This window comes from Equus asinus, chromosome 15 (genome assembly GCF_041296235.1).
Source record: "Equus asinus isolate D_3611 breed Donkey chromosome 15, EquAss-T2T_v2, whole genome shotgun sequence".
In the NCBI taxonomy this organism is placed as follows: Eukaryota; Metazoa; Chordata; class Mammalia; order Perissodactyla; family Equidae; genus Equus; species Equus asinus.
Genome location: NC_091804.1, coordinates 16,063,367 through 16,081,060, shown reverse-complemented (window position 1 = coordinate 16,081,060; position 17,694 = coordinate 16,063,367).

The window sequence follows — 17,694 nt, the reverse complement described above, 5'->3', positions numbered from 1 at the left end:
GGAAGACTGGCATGGATGTTAGGTCAGGGCTAATCTTCCTCGAGCAAAAAAGAGGAAGATTGGTAACAGATGTTAGCACAGAGCAAATCTTCCTCACCAAAAAAAGAAAAAAATTATTATAGACAGTAGATTGTACTGGCATTAAATGCAATCTTTGAGCACACTTTTAACCTGAATGTTTATCCGTATGAAATGCCTTAAGAAATTCTTTCTGGTAGCTTACCTTATACAAATAAAGGAATACACTGTTCTGAAGGCTGTCCCTTTCTTTTCAAGCTCCAAATTATATCTTACCGGCCTTTCTGGAGCCATACATTTGTTCTTACAACCCAGGCGGCTTCTCAGCCCCAAAGAGAAGAGTTCAAAGGTGGTTATCTGTAGGCAGAAAAGTTTTTGTAACGGATTTATGATGCCAGGAGTAAGGGTCAACCAAAGTCGGGGGAGGGCTATTAAAACTCTCACAACACCAAAGGTCATTTTGCTTCACTAACATTCACGTCATTGGTGGCTGGATCACTGTTTCTTTTTAAATCGTCATCCACTCGTATGATTCTTGGGCTATATAAAAATCATTTATTTAACAGTTATTTCTGGTAAGTCTGTTACGTACACTATGGTGCTAAAAACAAACTCAGGATATAGTGGAAAACAGAAAGACAAAAGAAGGGTCCTCAAGACAGCTCAGCATCCTCAGGAGGATGTCGACACCTAAAGTTGGAGATGACAGCACAATAGCATCAGAGTTGTGACGGGATCCGAGGAGCACAGGCAGGAAGGAAGATTTCTTAAAGCAGAGCTCCCAACCAGGGGAGCACAGTTAGCAGAAAAGAAAAATTGTGAGGCCTTGGGTATTAACCTATTTGATGCCTATTAACTACCCATTAACCAGGTTGACTGGGGAATGTGGGCAGTAAGAGAAGAAAATAGGAGCAAAGCCCTAAAGGCTTAGAAGTCTGTAGCTTTATATGATCTTGTAATTAAAGCTTTATCACATGAAAAATATATGCTTAGAAAATGTAAAGACAATAACCTTTTTAAAAATCCAAATCTCTGTTTGATTTGTAGATAACTAATCGCAGTAATCCAATTGATGCTAAGCAGAAACAGAGGGAGCAAATCTAATCTAGAGAAAATGTATCCACAAATAATATCATTCATTTGTCTTTAACTGGGAAAAATATTCGGGCATCAGAGTGACTTACGCTAGACAGTTAACTTCTCACAGAGCATTGTCTGCTGAATAAAAAGCAAAGTGTGTTAAATAGTCGCCGTAACACTTTTCTAGTTCTAAAACTCTATGAACTTGGAGGTAGTCTGACCAGACTGATTTCTGCTAGACGTCATTTTAGAAATTGATAGTAATCTCTTACTTTTTATCAGTTTTCTGCAACAGAAATTTTTATGAGTTTTGCATGTTTAATCTTGCTATTTCTTTGAATAAAAAGTTCATCATTCATGGAAAAAAACATTCATTCATTCAACAAATCTTTATCTAGTTTCCATAATGTGCCATGACCCAGAATCCTCATTTGTGTTATGCACGCCAGTAATCGCTCTCTGTTGTCATATAAAGATCTGAAGGTACACGGAAGGTTGGTTAACCAGTAGCTTAAATGCTTAGGTAAGCTCTCCTTCAAACCTGAAAACCTATGATAAAATGACAGCTAAAATGTTACAAACCTAGCCACATTTTTGATCTGTACCATTTTCAGATAGAGTTTCAATAAATATTATTCTTTTAGCATTCCATACATTCACTTCTCTTTAGCTTCAAAAGCTTGGTCATAGTTTTACACTTCTCAATTTTTGTCAATTTGTCCATATCCAACTAGCAGTCTTTACCTTTTCAAAATATTAATAATAAATAATTCAGAAATAGCATCTGCTTATTTTTTTCCTGGATAACATTTTTAAAGCTTTTGTCCCTCCTTATTTCAGGTCTCATTCTCCGGCCTTTATCAAAGAGCATTCTGACGTTTAGTTGTGGTGTTACCTTAGCAACAGGCCAAGGTGACATTTTCGAAGGGGTGGGCTCACAGTTTATTCTCAAGACCCAACAGCAACCAGGCCAACATTTAGAAAGAGTTTTAAGAATAACCAAGAAGACCCACCTCGATTGCTTTCTCAACAAACTAAGCAATGGTGGAAGGAAGATTTCTCTCCTTGGCACGTTCTTATGACACTCAGCCAGATACTTTCGCAGAGATTTAGCTGGAAACCATTTCTTCGAGTCCCTGTTTCTCCTAAAAAGTGATACAAGGTTGGATGTCTAGGACATTCTCTCATGCAGATGACGTATTGCTTCAGGCAGAAGCAAGCACTCCTACAATAAATCCTCTGGGCGGGCCTGCTCCACAAGGGTCTTGAAAAGCTGAGAAAAACAACCAAAGAACCAAGTGCAAAATGTGAGGCAGTTGTTACTGTCAACACATGAAGTTAAAAACACTCACACCACTTACCAAGTCTACCTGCCCAAGCTAGTAAATTGACCTATTTCTCACTCACTCTCTTTTATTTTTGTAAACCAGGAGAAGAACACAAGAAAAAATCCCAAGAAAGGAAGGCAAGAAAAAGGTGAATTTTGCAGATTATTCGCTATTTACTTTGGGCAGTTATTGTTAACTCTTGGAATTTAAATCAAAAGAAATATAGGATTCCACCAATCTTGGGCAGTGCAGGAGAATATTCACCCTCTGTCTTCACCACATGCCATGTGCCCTCAGAATTAGACACAACAGACTCACAGATGAAGGGCAATTGCTTATTACACCCTACTCACATGATATCTGTAGATATTTTGTTCAAGTCCACTCTGTTAATTTCTGACCTACGAGTTGGTACCCAATTTCATTCTTGTTAATACTCTCTTCATAAATCTGCATGTAAGTCTTGACTAGTGCTGAACCTATGTGCCACAGCCCTTAAGGCCCACTAAGACTAAGAACTTTATGTGGAGAACGAAATAAAGACCTATATGAAATTTCTGCCCTCAATTCCCCATTTAAAATAATCTACCAATATCTAGTTGTTGCTTAGAGAACTGGTTATAGGAAGTGGCTGATGTAGGGGTCAGAGCTGAGCTCCATCCAAAGGCCCTTGAATTCCCCATGCTGTGTCTGTGTGCCCATCCGCACGCTTCGGTGGGCCTTGCGTCATGTGGCCTGCTCCTGTGCCTCCCTTCAGAAGGCTGACCTTGGACTACTGGAGCCCTTTGCTGCCCAGAGAGCCAGAAGTGCTTGGGAATTTACATCCTTCGAGGATGATGAGCCAGCCCAGTTTGTGTGAGCCTGAAGAGTTTCCCAAGATGTGGGATTTTCAGTGTTAAAAGCAGGACATCCCAGGCAAACTGAGATGGTTGGTCACCTCGTGCACCCCCAATACCGCTGGTGGGCAGTCTTTAGCCAATATCTGACTAGTGCAGGAACGGGAGAGTCCAGCTCCCTTGCTGCAAGTTGGAACAAACATTCGGGTACAATTATGCTCCAGAGCTCCTTGGGGAATCTAGCTGAAGCTGGAATTTCCCTTACTTGGGGTTTTCCCTTCTGTATCTGGTTTCACCCCTTAACTTTCCCTTGTCTCTGGAAAGCATTTCCTTCCTAAATCACTTGCACCCTATCCTCATTTCAGTGAAACACTTCTGGGGATCGCCACCGAATACACTTGCCTCCCCATGAGCATTAGAAAAATCACAAGATGTGTCCATCATTGAAATCCAGAAGGGGGTCACAAATTTCATTTCAGCCAAATTTTTGAGCTTCTTCTCCTGAAAGAAAACTAATAATAGAGATACTGGCAGGTGGAAAAATTCTCTCATCTTGATGAGTTTCCTTGTCTTGTTTCCATAGTCTCAGGTCAACTTGGAGGTGGTAAAGATGGCAGAAATGGCAGCAGAGGATAAATGTGGCTCTGCTGGGCAAAGAAAGAGTTAAAAGGAGAGATATGGAATTTAATAATAAACCCCAAGTAATTAAGATTTGATTATTTCTTATACAGTGGGGCTCAAGGGGTATTTTTCCTGAAATAAGACTGAAATATGACAAAAATAATTTTCTCTACCACGATACGAGTAGAGTTACGTAATCGTATTATTTATATATACTTACAGATATTTTTCTGAAACTAATTCAAGAAAATATTCACCTGGCCTGGAACTGTCCTTTTTTTAATGCATATTTAAAAGCTCTCCTTCACTGACTTGCTCTCGCTTTGAACCATGGAAGTTACTATACGATGAGGAGCAATTTGCAATAATTTACCAAAAAATCATAATAATAATAATAAGGTAGCTCTAGATCCTGTGTGTTTGATTTAAGGAAAATGGTTTTCCTTTCAGGACCCCATGAATGTACAAGGTTCAAAGAAAGTGCGGAGCACTAATGAACAGACTGTTTTCCTGTGCAGGGCCCCTGAACAGAATGACTTCATTCAGGGCTACTGCTGGCGCATGGAAAGTGTTGGTAAAAAGTCCCACAGAGTTCAGACGACCTTTTCCTAACTTTCGTTTTTTTTTCCCCTGTTTGTCTTTTTGGTCTAAGCCAGGGATAACATAAATATTCATCAGCTGATATTTGCAGTAGCTGTGAAGTTTATGAATGAGGCCACACGGCTGCCTCCCTACCCCATCTACAGAATGGCAGCGTCCCACCCAGCTCCCAGCCAAACGACACTTTCCGAAATCCCCAAAGCGTACTAGTAGGCTTTTCAAATTCAGTCGTTTTTTTTTCTTTAATGCTCCAAGCAGAAATGCTGTCTGCTTAATGTTTACCCTGGGATTATAGGAGAAGAAAAAGAAAAACATGACTTTGCCAAACTTTAAACTTTCAGATGCCTTGACGTAGCAGGCAAATGTGTTAGTAACTCAAAATATTGGTAGTCTGTATCAATGGTTATAATGCTTGCAGGTTTCTTTTATATATTAAATGCCAGACAGATGGCTGAGGCATTTGTTGTGCGAAGAACAGGGAAAATAACCACAGCTTTGATCTATTTTTGCTGTTGTGTTAATCACCTAGTCAGGTGTTGGAGAGAGATCTTGGAAAACACTTTTGTATAAGACAACCTCAAATAGGTCCTCAATTTTGAGAAATAAAACAATAAAACTTGTGCTGGCCATAGGGCCTGGAATGGAGCTGGTCATTCTGTAATCCAGATTTTCCACAAATCAGCCCTTGAGAATCTGGAAGTTTTTTTTTTTCTTCCAGGGTCTCTCAGTCAAATAAAGTCTTGGTATAAGGTGAGTTGTAAGTGGAAACAAGCGATTATGTGGTTGCAAATAATCAGAGAATCAATCCCCAGTGGTTAATAAACATAAATAAAATACATTTGTATAGATACAGGATAAGTATTGTCAATGTGCAATATTCTCTTTTTAACTTTGCTCATCAGTGTGTTTCACACAAAACTCAATGTTTGATCTGTCCTTGTCTCCATAGAAATGTTGCCTACAAGTATGAGTTAACTGGGTTATTCTAGGGCATGAGGACCATTTTTAAGAAATGTTACTCCAAGTGTCATACTTGGAGAAATCTCGTTGGGAATATTCTATATTTCTGAATTTTAAATAACAGATCAGAATCTCCGATAATCACTGATCTTTATTTTTCTGGGTTCACTTGTCTTAACCATACCTGGCAGTGGAAATAATTGTCTAAATCATCGAACCATAGAAATGAAGAGCAAGATCTCAGGTGTTCAAATAAGGACCAGATCCCAGGCTGGTGAGAAACTTGACTGGAACAGATGCTCCTGGCTGGATTCCTGTCTCTATCTTCATCCTGGAGTCTAGCCTTGCCAGGACGAGAATGGGAGCCAGAGGCAAGTGGTCAACTGTATTCTCTCTGGCTCCAGCCCTCACTAGACTAAGATCTGATGAAGGTCTGTTGGGGAGAGCCAAAGGCAATGACCTTCTGCAGGAAAAACTAGACAGTAGCTAGGAATGATGGATTGTTGCATATGCCTAGAGACATTTGGGAGGCCAGATGAGTTAGAGCAGGCAGGAAAGCATTTCCGCTCCCTCTCATTCTTCTCCACTACTGAGTATTCTGATCTGGAAGTAGCAGAGAGGAGAATTAGATGTTGATCCTTCTCTATGAAACTCTTTTTTTTTTACAAAGAACATCAGATCACAATGTCAAAAAGAATTTCAATTATTAAATACTCATTACTCTTATGTTATCAGGGAAGAAAGTAACCTGATTCAACAGTGGCCTATAAAATCTTATGTACAAGTGATTTCCATGTTTTGATCTTGGGCATAAAAAAAGATTTTCGTTTATTCTTATTTATTTTTAAGAGACTTTACATATTAAAGACCACTTCCTGGGTTCCAGCTTTTCTTCCATCCCTCTGGCCTCTCCAGAAATACTTCATTTTCCCCACCAATACCTCATCTGTTCAAGTACACAGCTTGAATTTTCAACAGCACAAGAGAACTTCACATCAGTTGAGGCATATCACAACTAGAGTTCACATTGTTCCATCAATGTGGCCCATGTAATTTACAATCCAAATTGGGAGACTTTGAGAGTAAATGGGGCACTGTTAACAATTACACTGGGAGAATGAATATAAAAGTAGGACTGTCATGGGCAAACTGGAGCATATGATCACTCAACACCTGGAGACTTCTAGCTGATTATCCAGTTTTATCCCCAGTCTCCACTTTTGTCCTCTGGATAACAAATTGCTTTCTTATTAGATTTAAATGCCACTTTATTTGCCTGCTATTCCAAATTATCATTGATAAACCTTACCCATCCTGCCTCCTCCTGAGGTTGCCTGAGAGATGTCATCTTCCTCTGTCTTCCCCTTGATGATTTTAATGGTTTCTAAAGTATATCACATAATCAACAGTATGCTCTGCCTGTATGTAGAGCCAGTACTATCTCAAGAAACATGGACGATTAGATTGTTCATTGCCACTGCTTCTGAGAGCCTACTCGGTAGATACCGGATATACAACTGTTGGTTCTCTGTACTGAAGTATGCTCAGCTCCTGATAGCAGAATCAAGATAATTAACAAGGTACAAAGGGGCCTCAAACCAATTCCATGGGGTCAGTGTCCACAGATGTTAGAGAAGAGCACCTTGATAGGATAGTAACTTCAACAAATTGGTTTTGGCTTGAGGACTCCATGATGTCACCTGATTTCCATCTCCTCTGTGGTGAATTCCTTTCACTGATGATCTTGAAGCGCTGCAGTACCTCTCCTGTTTCATGCAGTTCCTTCAGCATCGCAATGTGAGAAAATAAAATTGTATCACTTCAAAGTCCTTTTTTTTGGGTGGGGAAGATTGGCCCTGAGCTAACATCTATGCCAATCTTCTTCTATTTTGTATGTGGGACATCATCACAGAATGGCTTGATGAGTGGTATGTAGATCTGCACCCGGGATCTAAGCCCATGAACCCCGGCTGCTGAAGTGGAACACACAAACTTAACCACTATTCCACCAGACCACCCCCAAAGTTCATAATTTTTTGAGTTATTAATTACCTGAAGTCTACAGATGCCATTTAAACTGATTAGGAGTATTCTGACAGTGATTTGCATAAACATATATTTTTAATTTCTTATCATTAAACTTTGATTTATTTTGCTATTAAAACTTTATCAGTTATCTTCAGCTCTGCTACTATTAGTCAACTGACCTTGGGTAAATCCTAATCCTTCTGGGTCTTTTTCCAAAATTAAAGATGAAAGGGCTGGAGCATTTCGCACTGCACTTTACAAAATCCTAGTTCTTTACTATACTAATTGTAGACATACACGAAGTATTTATGGAAAATATCTGGTTTAACAAAAGAAGTTATATTTCTTTAATAGAAGGCTTGAGATACATTAATAGCCAGATGTGTTTTATCAAACCGCAAGACTCAACTTTAAATTTATATGATTAATTTGTGTACTTCAACAATAAAACAATCAAGATGTTCAATTTCCAAGAGAGAACACACTAGCTTTGGAACAACATGTTAAACTTCTATCAAACCTTCTGTGGCCTTAAACTGACGATATGGCTCTGGATCACTGATGGGTGGTCCAGAAAACAAAGTAAGACACTACTCACAGCGGGATTCAAGGCAATTCCCTGGCCAGCATCAAATTTCCTGGTTGTCAAGTGTTGCTGTACCTTTCAGGTGTTATGAGATTAAGGTCAAAGAACTCATATGTTTTCTAATTTTCTTTTTTTATCAAAATATGAGCAGAAAACATTAGTTAATTTGTAAGGAGGCCCCAAAATTGAGCACACACAAACTACAAAGTGCCAAGTTAAATGTGAATATCAGATAAACAATAAACAATTTTTTAGGATAAGTATGTCCCAAAGATTGCATGGGGCATACTTATCCTAAAAACATATTTGTTGTTTCAACAGGGAACACCTATTATTTAGTTTCCAGCAAAAGTTCCTTACTCTGGAAATAGCAGTGCCTCCTCTCTTCCCTCATCTCCACGAGACAGTATTTAGAATTCACAGTTGCTCCGTATTCTTATTGTTTCTTTTATCCCTGATCATGTTTGATTGGTCAAGGGATGTGGAAGTGACCCAACTAGAGTTCTGCTCTCAGATAATCTTGACCTAGGTCTGGAACAAGAGAATGAATTGTTCTTGGTGGCTGGAGATGTGAATCTAGGGAACTGTAGGTAGCCATGTGACCTACTAAGTTGAGATTGCTGGTCTACAGTGATAAAACAACAAAGCCATCATAATGGGAAAACCAAAAGGGAAAAAAGCAAAAAGAGTCCTTGTTGCTTTCAAGTTCCTGGATCCAAGTTTCCCAAAGCCCAGTTGCATTCGTGTTTTTCCTGTGGTTTTCCTGTGATTTAGTGAGATACTAAAAACTGTCCTTTGGCTTGACCTAATTCAAGTTGTACTTTGCTCTTTTCAACAAAGTGTGGTGAGTTGTGAAGTCTCAACTGGATATTGTTTAGCATGCTTAAACAAAAACTAATTTTCTCAGAAGGGCTAAAGGAACATTAATTACTCACTACTTTTTAGGAGCTAACTATTGCATAATTAAAATGTAGCACACCCAGCTTATGTGGCCATAGACCCATTTTTCAGAGAACAGATCACAGGACTCGCCCATCGGATACATGTGAGTAACATTTGGCCATGTGATTTGACATATTCCAGGCAACTCTAAAATTCTATGACTTTGTAACATTTCGACTATTTATCACTCTTGATTTTGTAGTTATTTTTTTGTAAAAACATAATCAAAGAAATTTTTAAATGATGAAATCTATCCTTGAAAATTTTACTTGTTAATACAATAACATTCCCTTTTTTATTTCTGTTTTGAAAGTCAAACACAATTTCACAATAGCAATTTATAATCATAAAATACTCCTGTGTAAAATTAATTGTTCTTAGAATTTTCCTTTAAATATTGTGATTTTAAATTTTCTTAATGGAATGCTTTAGATATTTGATGCCAAGTATAGGATGTCAGAGTTGGTTGTAAAAAGAAATCTCCATAATATTCCTGATAAATGTTCATCAATTAGTTTAAGTATTTATTAACTACAATTTTTCCTGTAAGATGCTGGTGATTATGCAAAAAACAAGACAGACAGATTCTCTGCCCTCATGGACCTAAAAATCCACTTCCTAGCACTATTTCTCATAATTTTTCCTTATTGGTGTTTGTTTTGCTCTTAGAACATCATAGTGGAAGATTATCCATATGTTTACTAAACAGCATATAAGAAAGTAAAGATTATCACATGTCAATCCCAAGACTGTGGGGTATAAGCGACATGACTTTCTATCCAGGCATCTTTACCATGTTGCTCACTGTCTCTGAAATGCACTCAGTGTGCCCAGAACTGGAAGCAAGGCTACAGGAGGAGATAGAACACAGTCGAAGGAAACTCTTTCTATTGTTCTTGACACTATATTTCTGTTAATATGCTAAAGGATTAATACATCCTACAGTTAGTGATATAGAACTCTGCCCTCCCTGAGATAAATATTGAAAGCACCAAAGAGAAATACAGAAAGTAGTGCACCATAACAGAAAGAGGTCTCTGTCCAGAGCCCTAAAATCTTGATGGCAGCTCTCACTCCAGTATTCATCATGGCAGGACCTCAATGCTCAGAGAAAGATCTAACGGCATCTAGGCATCCTCTAGGAAATTAAAGGTCATGTCCACAGAATTCCTCTCCTCTATTCCTTCTGTGCACCCTCCACATGAAACTGGTTAAAAGGTTTTTTTAAATCATATATTGCTTTAGTAACTGATATGTCATCATGTGACAGCTGGTGACAAAGGTAATTATTCATTTTACCGGACTGCTTCAATAGTGCAGACAAGTTCTGATTAGGAGCATTTTCTAATAGGGTCCGATATTTCTAGTTCATTCTTAACCCTTAATTTGGCTGAAGCAAAAATATAAATGAATCTGGCCTGGAAAATCATGTTGGCTCTTATATTGGATTGGACTATTGAGAATACCTGATTTATGCTTTGTTTCTGAATGAGAGTCAAAAATTCAGAAGGGTGAATAGTACATAAAATAAATTGAAAGTGATATAGAGATGGATTCTTGCAGGACACAAGTCTTGTTTTGTTGTTGCTGCTGGTGCAGCTCAGTCATCTCTCATCTCCCTCTCTTGCGTAAGGTGAAAAATACTGCAGGATTATGAGACCCATCACCACCAGGATGGTTTGAATTAGCGACAAGAATATGAACATTTTTTAATATTATTAGAGACCAAGTAATTTTAATCAATTTATCATATACCATTTTCAATTAACTTTAAAAAGTGTATATTGCCACTTTTTGCTACTGAAGTTTGCTACTGAAACCTTGAAGAACTTTGCAGGGCCAGCCTGGTGGCTCAGCGGTTAAGTTTGCACATTCTGCTCCAGCAGCCAGGGGTTCACCCGGTTCAAATCCTGGGAGCAGACCTATGCACTGCAGGCGTCCCACATATAAAATAGAGGAAGAGGGGCATGGATGTTGGCTCAAGGCCAATCTTCCTCTGCAAAAAGAGGAGGATTGGCGTCAGATGTTAGCTCAGGGCTAATTTTCCTTAAAAAAAAAAAAAGGAACTTTGGAAGTGGGAGTGTTAACAGAGAGGATATTTAGTAGAGGGGGAAGAGATTGTCACTCGTGAACTCTTGAGAGGAGGCATGTCAAGTGGGGAGGCAGTTTGGGAATTAACCTCCTGTGCCCTTTGAACCACTCCCTTCCTGAGAAAGGGCCAACAACTGTGGGGAATGTCTTGCTTTCCAAAGACCTTTCTTTGGAAAGGTTTTGTTTATTTGCTTACACTTGCATCATTTTCTCCATCATTTGCCTGCCCAATAAAGGATGGACAAGGGATGGCAAAAGAGGTGAAAGCCAGTCAAATCATTCTGGTTAAATTGCTCACAGACCTGGAAAAAGATTAGCCAAAAAACATTTAGCTAAAATAAGGTTTGGGGGGAAATCTGTGGATTTCGTTCAGATTGTGTTTACATGACAACAAAGCATCTGGTCAGTTTAGTGGACAGTAGGCAAATTGTTTATGCAGTAGTGTAGACAAAACCATCAGTTGATCCAAATGATTGCATGTTCAAGTTCTGGCTATGGATTCTGGCTTTCGTATACACTTCCCTACCCATAATCATGAATATTTAATAGTTGCACAAATTAAATCTTTTTTTTTCTTTTTTTGGTAGCTGAACAGTTTACTAATGCCTGAATCTTCAAATATTTTTGTTGGTTTCTCAGATTGTTGTATTTTTTTGTCATACATATATCTATGTGGTTGGAAGTGTTGGAAGCAGTGAATTTTAACTTCATTCAGTCAGATTATTGAAGAATTTTGAAAAAGAGTTTCACTCTGACTGCTTTTTAAGTACACTTTCAAAAAATCACTACTTAAAACAGGGATGTTCATATCGTGACATGTACTATATTAAATTACTTTTATTCAGAAATTCTCCCAAAAAACTAGAGAAATATTACTCTTTAATATTTAAACTAGATAGCATGGTTGTAATATTAACTAACATTCAAACCAAAAATATATTCTACATGAGTGCAAAGCTATCATCTACTATTACGCAGAAATTTTCAAAAAATCTGAGAGGTGCTCATTAATATTAAAACCAGGTAGCATGGTAGCAACCATAATGAAAGTCAGAACCAAAGAGTGTTCTTGGGCAATGCTACTTGTTCATATGGTAAAGAAATCTGTGCTCCTGGATCAAGGAGTTGCCAAATTTCCTTAGAGAAAGACTCCTTGTTGGTGCCAATTGGCTATTTAAGATACAGGATTTTGTCCACTTTACAGGACACAGTTCATTATGTCTAACAAACTTTTCTCATTGTTTTCAGATTTCCAAGGTGTCAGTTGTTACACTACATGCCGTATATTCTTATTACTATTATTTTTATAATAGCTTACATATATGTCATTTCTACAGTTTGAAAGGGCTCACTAAAAATCGTTACTCACTATTACATCCTATCGATTTCTGATATTACTATTCTACCTAAAGGATGAAAACCAACAATCAAGATTATTTTCTGAAGATGATGCGTTCACTCACTTGCTGGGTTGGGCCATGAACTCAAGACTTTAGACAAAATTCTTCCCAGTAAACCATCTTTACTGGATCTTCCCAGTAAAGTATAGCTGGAAAGATTAATAAGAAAAACAAACGAAACACAAAGCTGCTTTAGATCAACATAGCATTTTCCTTGCAAATAATTTAAAACATGATTACATTTATTATTTCAATTGATGTGCCTACCATACAGGTAAGACCTACTATAACATTTTTTCATTGGAAATCTACATTGAAAAGACTCTATGACTTGACCAAGGTAACCATGTAGAAAGGTTGGTCCTAAGTCTGTTACATAGTCTCTTCTGTGCCTAAGATTGCTCTGAACATCCAGACTGTGCTATCCAATGCTGTACCAACTGGCCCACATGACTACTTAAATTTAAATTAATTAAAATTAAATATTATGAAGCATTCAATACCAGGCACATTTCAATTGTCCAACAGCCATGTGACGTTAATGGCTACTATATTGAACAGCACAGATATAAAACATTTTTATCATCATGAAATATTCGTGGGGTGGCATTGTCTGAATAATAAGAGTCTTTAAATGTTTCTTTAATGGAACAAATGTTCAAAAATTTATAATAACCACTGATATTACTGTTGTTATAACACTGTTGGTAAGGCTAACGTAGAAAAATCCAGGGCAATATTGTAAAAATATATGTTAATCATTGATATGAGATATGCGCTGCTTAAGTTTGATTTTTTTCATATTTAAATTAAAAATAAAACACAATGTGCTAGGCGTAGTTCTGTTTTCAAATTGTGAGTCAGGAGATATTTAGCATTACCTCAGCTGAAGGTATTGAAATTCAAAGATAAAGAAATAATTCTTCAGATCTCAGGTTTGCCAGGAGGGTGGTTAAATTAACAAGGGGATGAAAGCAGGGCAGGCTTGATTTCTCTACATCAAAATCAATGCCACGTAACAACCCACACTGTCTGCAAAAAGAAAAATGTGACCCAAAAATATATCATCTGAGTATATATCATCTGGATATGTCATCTGAGCTGTCATTCAAATATAAAAGCATCAGGCAGATTTTTAAATACATACAAACTCAAGGAATTCAGCTATTCTTGAAAATACAATTTATCAATTAAATCTAGGGAACCAAGAAGAGAATCAAAGTTAAGCACCTGAGAATGGAGAAGCTACAAAGATTGTTATAAGTACTGAACCCATTTCAGTAAACAATAATATTAAACAATTTCAGAAATTATTGTTACAGAAGAGGATGTTTTATACTTTGATGACATAAAAAATAATATACTAACAAAATTGGGGGAGAAGGGGAGGAAAAATGAAAGTAGATGTAAGAAGCTAAATTCTTCATTTTTTATAGCAATGAACTGATATTGTCTGAAATTGAAACATGCATATACTAGAAATGTGAAATTACTCCAACCTCTTAAGTTGTTCATAATTTTTAAAATACAATGAGCAGGAACTTTTAAGCTATAATATTTCCTTTTGAAACAAGCATTTATCCTAAATTTAAGAATTCCTTCAATTCCACTTTCTCTTCTAATAAATTCAAGTAAAACTAAATTTAATATTTCACTTAACTGTAACATTTATTGTACAGTCCTATTTTAGTAAAGCCTTTTCTATCTTTCCAGCCATTAATTATTATATCTATACAGCCATGTCTGAAATGATATCCACCTAATGTAAATAACAATGAGCTCTACAGCAAAATCTGTGGTTATTTTTATTTCTACTCTGTTGAATTGCTAGAAAGCCTTAACCATTTTTGAAAAAAATTACTTTTTAAAAATAAATACTATGAAAACAAAATACATGTTGGGAGTTATCATATTATCGCTCCTGATAATTATTATTAATAAGACTTTGAATGTTTATTTATAATTCACGATACATTCTCACATTTCACCATGCTGTGTCCTCATTTCACAGCTGAGAATCTGAGGGTCCTGTGCTTAAATAACGTTTCACACAACTAGTCTTTCGGATCTTCAGGATCTTAATCCAGTGTATTCAAGTGTGTTGGTCTTGACCTTCGTTTAGTGAGGTTAGAATGAAGCTCTAATGTATAATGCAAAGAATATAAAAGACTCTATCAATAAGAAGATCCCACTGTTAGAAACAGACTGAGGAATTTGACTGTAACGGAAAATGAATCAGCTTTAAAGACAGATGATCTAACCAGAGGATACAGGTAAGAAACCAAGCCAGAATCTTTTCCCCAAAGATGCTGAATTGAACAAACAAAATCAAATTTATTGCTCACTTAAATTCCAGCCCTTGTTTTGGCATGATTCAGAGTAACACAATTCTTGGTTTTCAGAAGATCCTGGAAAATTTTTAGTTGAAGCTATGCTCATTATCTAAAATGATATTCAGAAAATATCAGCGGAGAAATAAAGAGATAATTGGATAAAAAATAAGTATTTCTTATTTACCCCAACCAACTATGGGCAACCACATTAGAGAGAAAAGAAGATACCTATTGCTCAAGTTAGATTTGGATAAGTACAGGAAATTGCATCTTTTGAAATAGATAAGATTTCCGATTGTATAAACATATAATAATAGCCTTCCATCATTTGGGTTAACATTTATTTACCTAAAATAAACTCTCATCCTGATGTCGTTCTATAATTGGCATGTGACAGAGTGCACACTGAGGCGAAGGAGTTCAGAAAGCATCCTCTATCTTTATGTTATAAGAAACTTCAGACTTTCCTAAACAGACAAACTTTATTTTGTTGCTATGCAACTGACATGCAACACAGGCCATCGGACAGTAAATAAATTATGAATTTTACAATGAAAAGTCTTTTCCCTGTTTGAGAACAAGCCACAACTTCCTTTCATGCTATACTAATCCACCGCAGCCCTCTAAAGCTGTTTCACAAACACCAGTGTTTTGGCAAGATAAACAAATGAATGAATAACACAGCAAGGACACAGATGCAGTTTGCAAACTGCACGCAAAGAAGCATCAATACCATTTGATTCATTGCTACAGGGCTGGGAACCTGAGCTCCCCAAACCGGGTGGAGAGAAGGAAGTTTATTTCACACCCACATTCTTCCAGATAGCAGAATATAAGCAAGTTTAAACAAAAGAGATCCTGACAATTTCTATTGGCAGGTGCTCATCACTACATGTCTCAGGCATGATTCTGTGTAGGAGCATAAGAGGGATGTAGCCACGAGGGAAACATCTGTGAGGACAAGATGTTACAGGCATTGAGGACCTGTGACTCATGGGCCAGACATGGGCCACAACCATGTTTAACATGACCTGCTAAATGTTAAATATTTGCCAACACTTAAAATCTCTCCATAACAATGTAGATGTCTAGCTTTCTTAGAAAACGCAGAAAATAACACTGAGCTTGCATTTTCACAAAAATCAGTTAGAACCAGCTTCCAGGAGAGAAACTGCAAACATCCCAAACATGTAACAATAGGAGAATGAATAGATAAATTGTGGTATATTCATACTGCAACAAGCAGAACTAACTACTGATATATTCAACAACACGAATACATTCCACATACTTTGTGCAAAAGAAACCAAACACAAAAGCACATACTGTATGGTTCCACTTACATGAAGTTCAAGATCAGCCAAAACTCATCAAAGGTGATGGAGGTTACCCTAAGTTTACTTCTGGTAGAGGGGGTACTTTTAGGGATGATGGAAATGTTCTGTATCTTGATCGGGGTGGTGGTCCCATGGGTGTATATGAAAAATTTACCCACCTATGCATTTAGGTTTGAGCACTTTACATCCCTCACTGAAAGCATTTTATACCACAATAAGGAATAAAATTCAACAAAAAGAATCATTTGCTGAGGAAAAGTTGATCTGTTTGATTGGGCATGTCCCACACCCAACAGCTGGCTCATTACGTAATCTGCTTGGCAAATCTGACTTGATGCACCTCACTCTAGACTCGACCAGTGGTTCTCAAAGCATGATGCCCAGACAAGCAGTACTGGCCTCACCTGGGAGCATGTTAGAAATGCAGATTTTCAGGCCCCACCCCAGACCTGCTGAATCAGAATCTATATGAGTGGAGCCCAGCAATCTGTTTTACAAGCCCTCCAGGTTATGGTGCACTCTACAGTTTGAGAAGCACGACTCCAGAGCACTACTTACATTAAATAACATAGAAGAGAAATAGACTTGGTCTATATTAAACCATCCATTCCCCATGACCCCTTCCCCCTACATTTTCAAGAAATTCAGGAACAGAAAAGTCAACTTGCTTCCTCAAAAAATATTTATCAGTTTCAGGGAATAAAATTCCCAGAAATATGTGTGCAACAAACACACCCCATTCCTGTTTTAGTCACCAGAGAGCTTTGGTTTTAGTGTTGTTACAACTGGACTGGAGACACTCAAAAAAAAAAGTAAAAACAACTTTATATCTTTCTGATTATTGAAACAATATATATCATAAAGCATTCAGTTACATTACAGTTCTGAAGAAAAGATGGAAATCTACATTCAAGGAGGTAAAATGACCCCGGGGGTCACAAACCTGTCTAGAAATTCACAAATTAAGACAACTAATCCCCATTCTCAGGTAACTTGCATAAAATTTAAAACACCATGTGGATCTCTATCTTCTGGGGAAGTTATCAACTTTTTAGCAAGTCACCACCCAACCATGTAGTATGCTGTAGCCAAAGTGGACAGTCTTTGCCAGTAGCAAAGGGATTTCTGAATCATTGGGGGAATCAACTTTATTACATACTATTAATGGATTAATATTCATTGGAAAAGCGTAAAACAGTTACATGATACGACAATAATATTCCCTCTTGGTATTTGGCGAAAAAATAAGAGGTAACTAGTCCTTTTCATTATTAAATAATTATTAAATTAATAAAAATTAAATATTAAATAATTCTTCTTTATCAGACCTCAATATAATTTCAGAAAGAAAGATCTATGTTTGTGTCCATCATAATATTTAGGAATGCTCTAGCATTTAAAGGAAGAGAGGGAAGAAGGGAGTGAGAGACAGACAGACAGAGAGAGTGGGAGGAGAGATCTGAGAATAATAAAACTAAACATATTTTAAGGTAGTAATTCTTTCAATTGTTTTACTAAATATTTCACATGATTG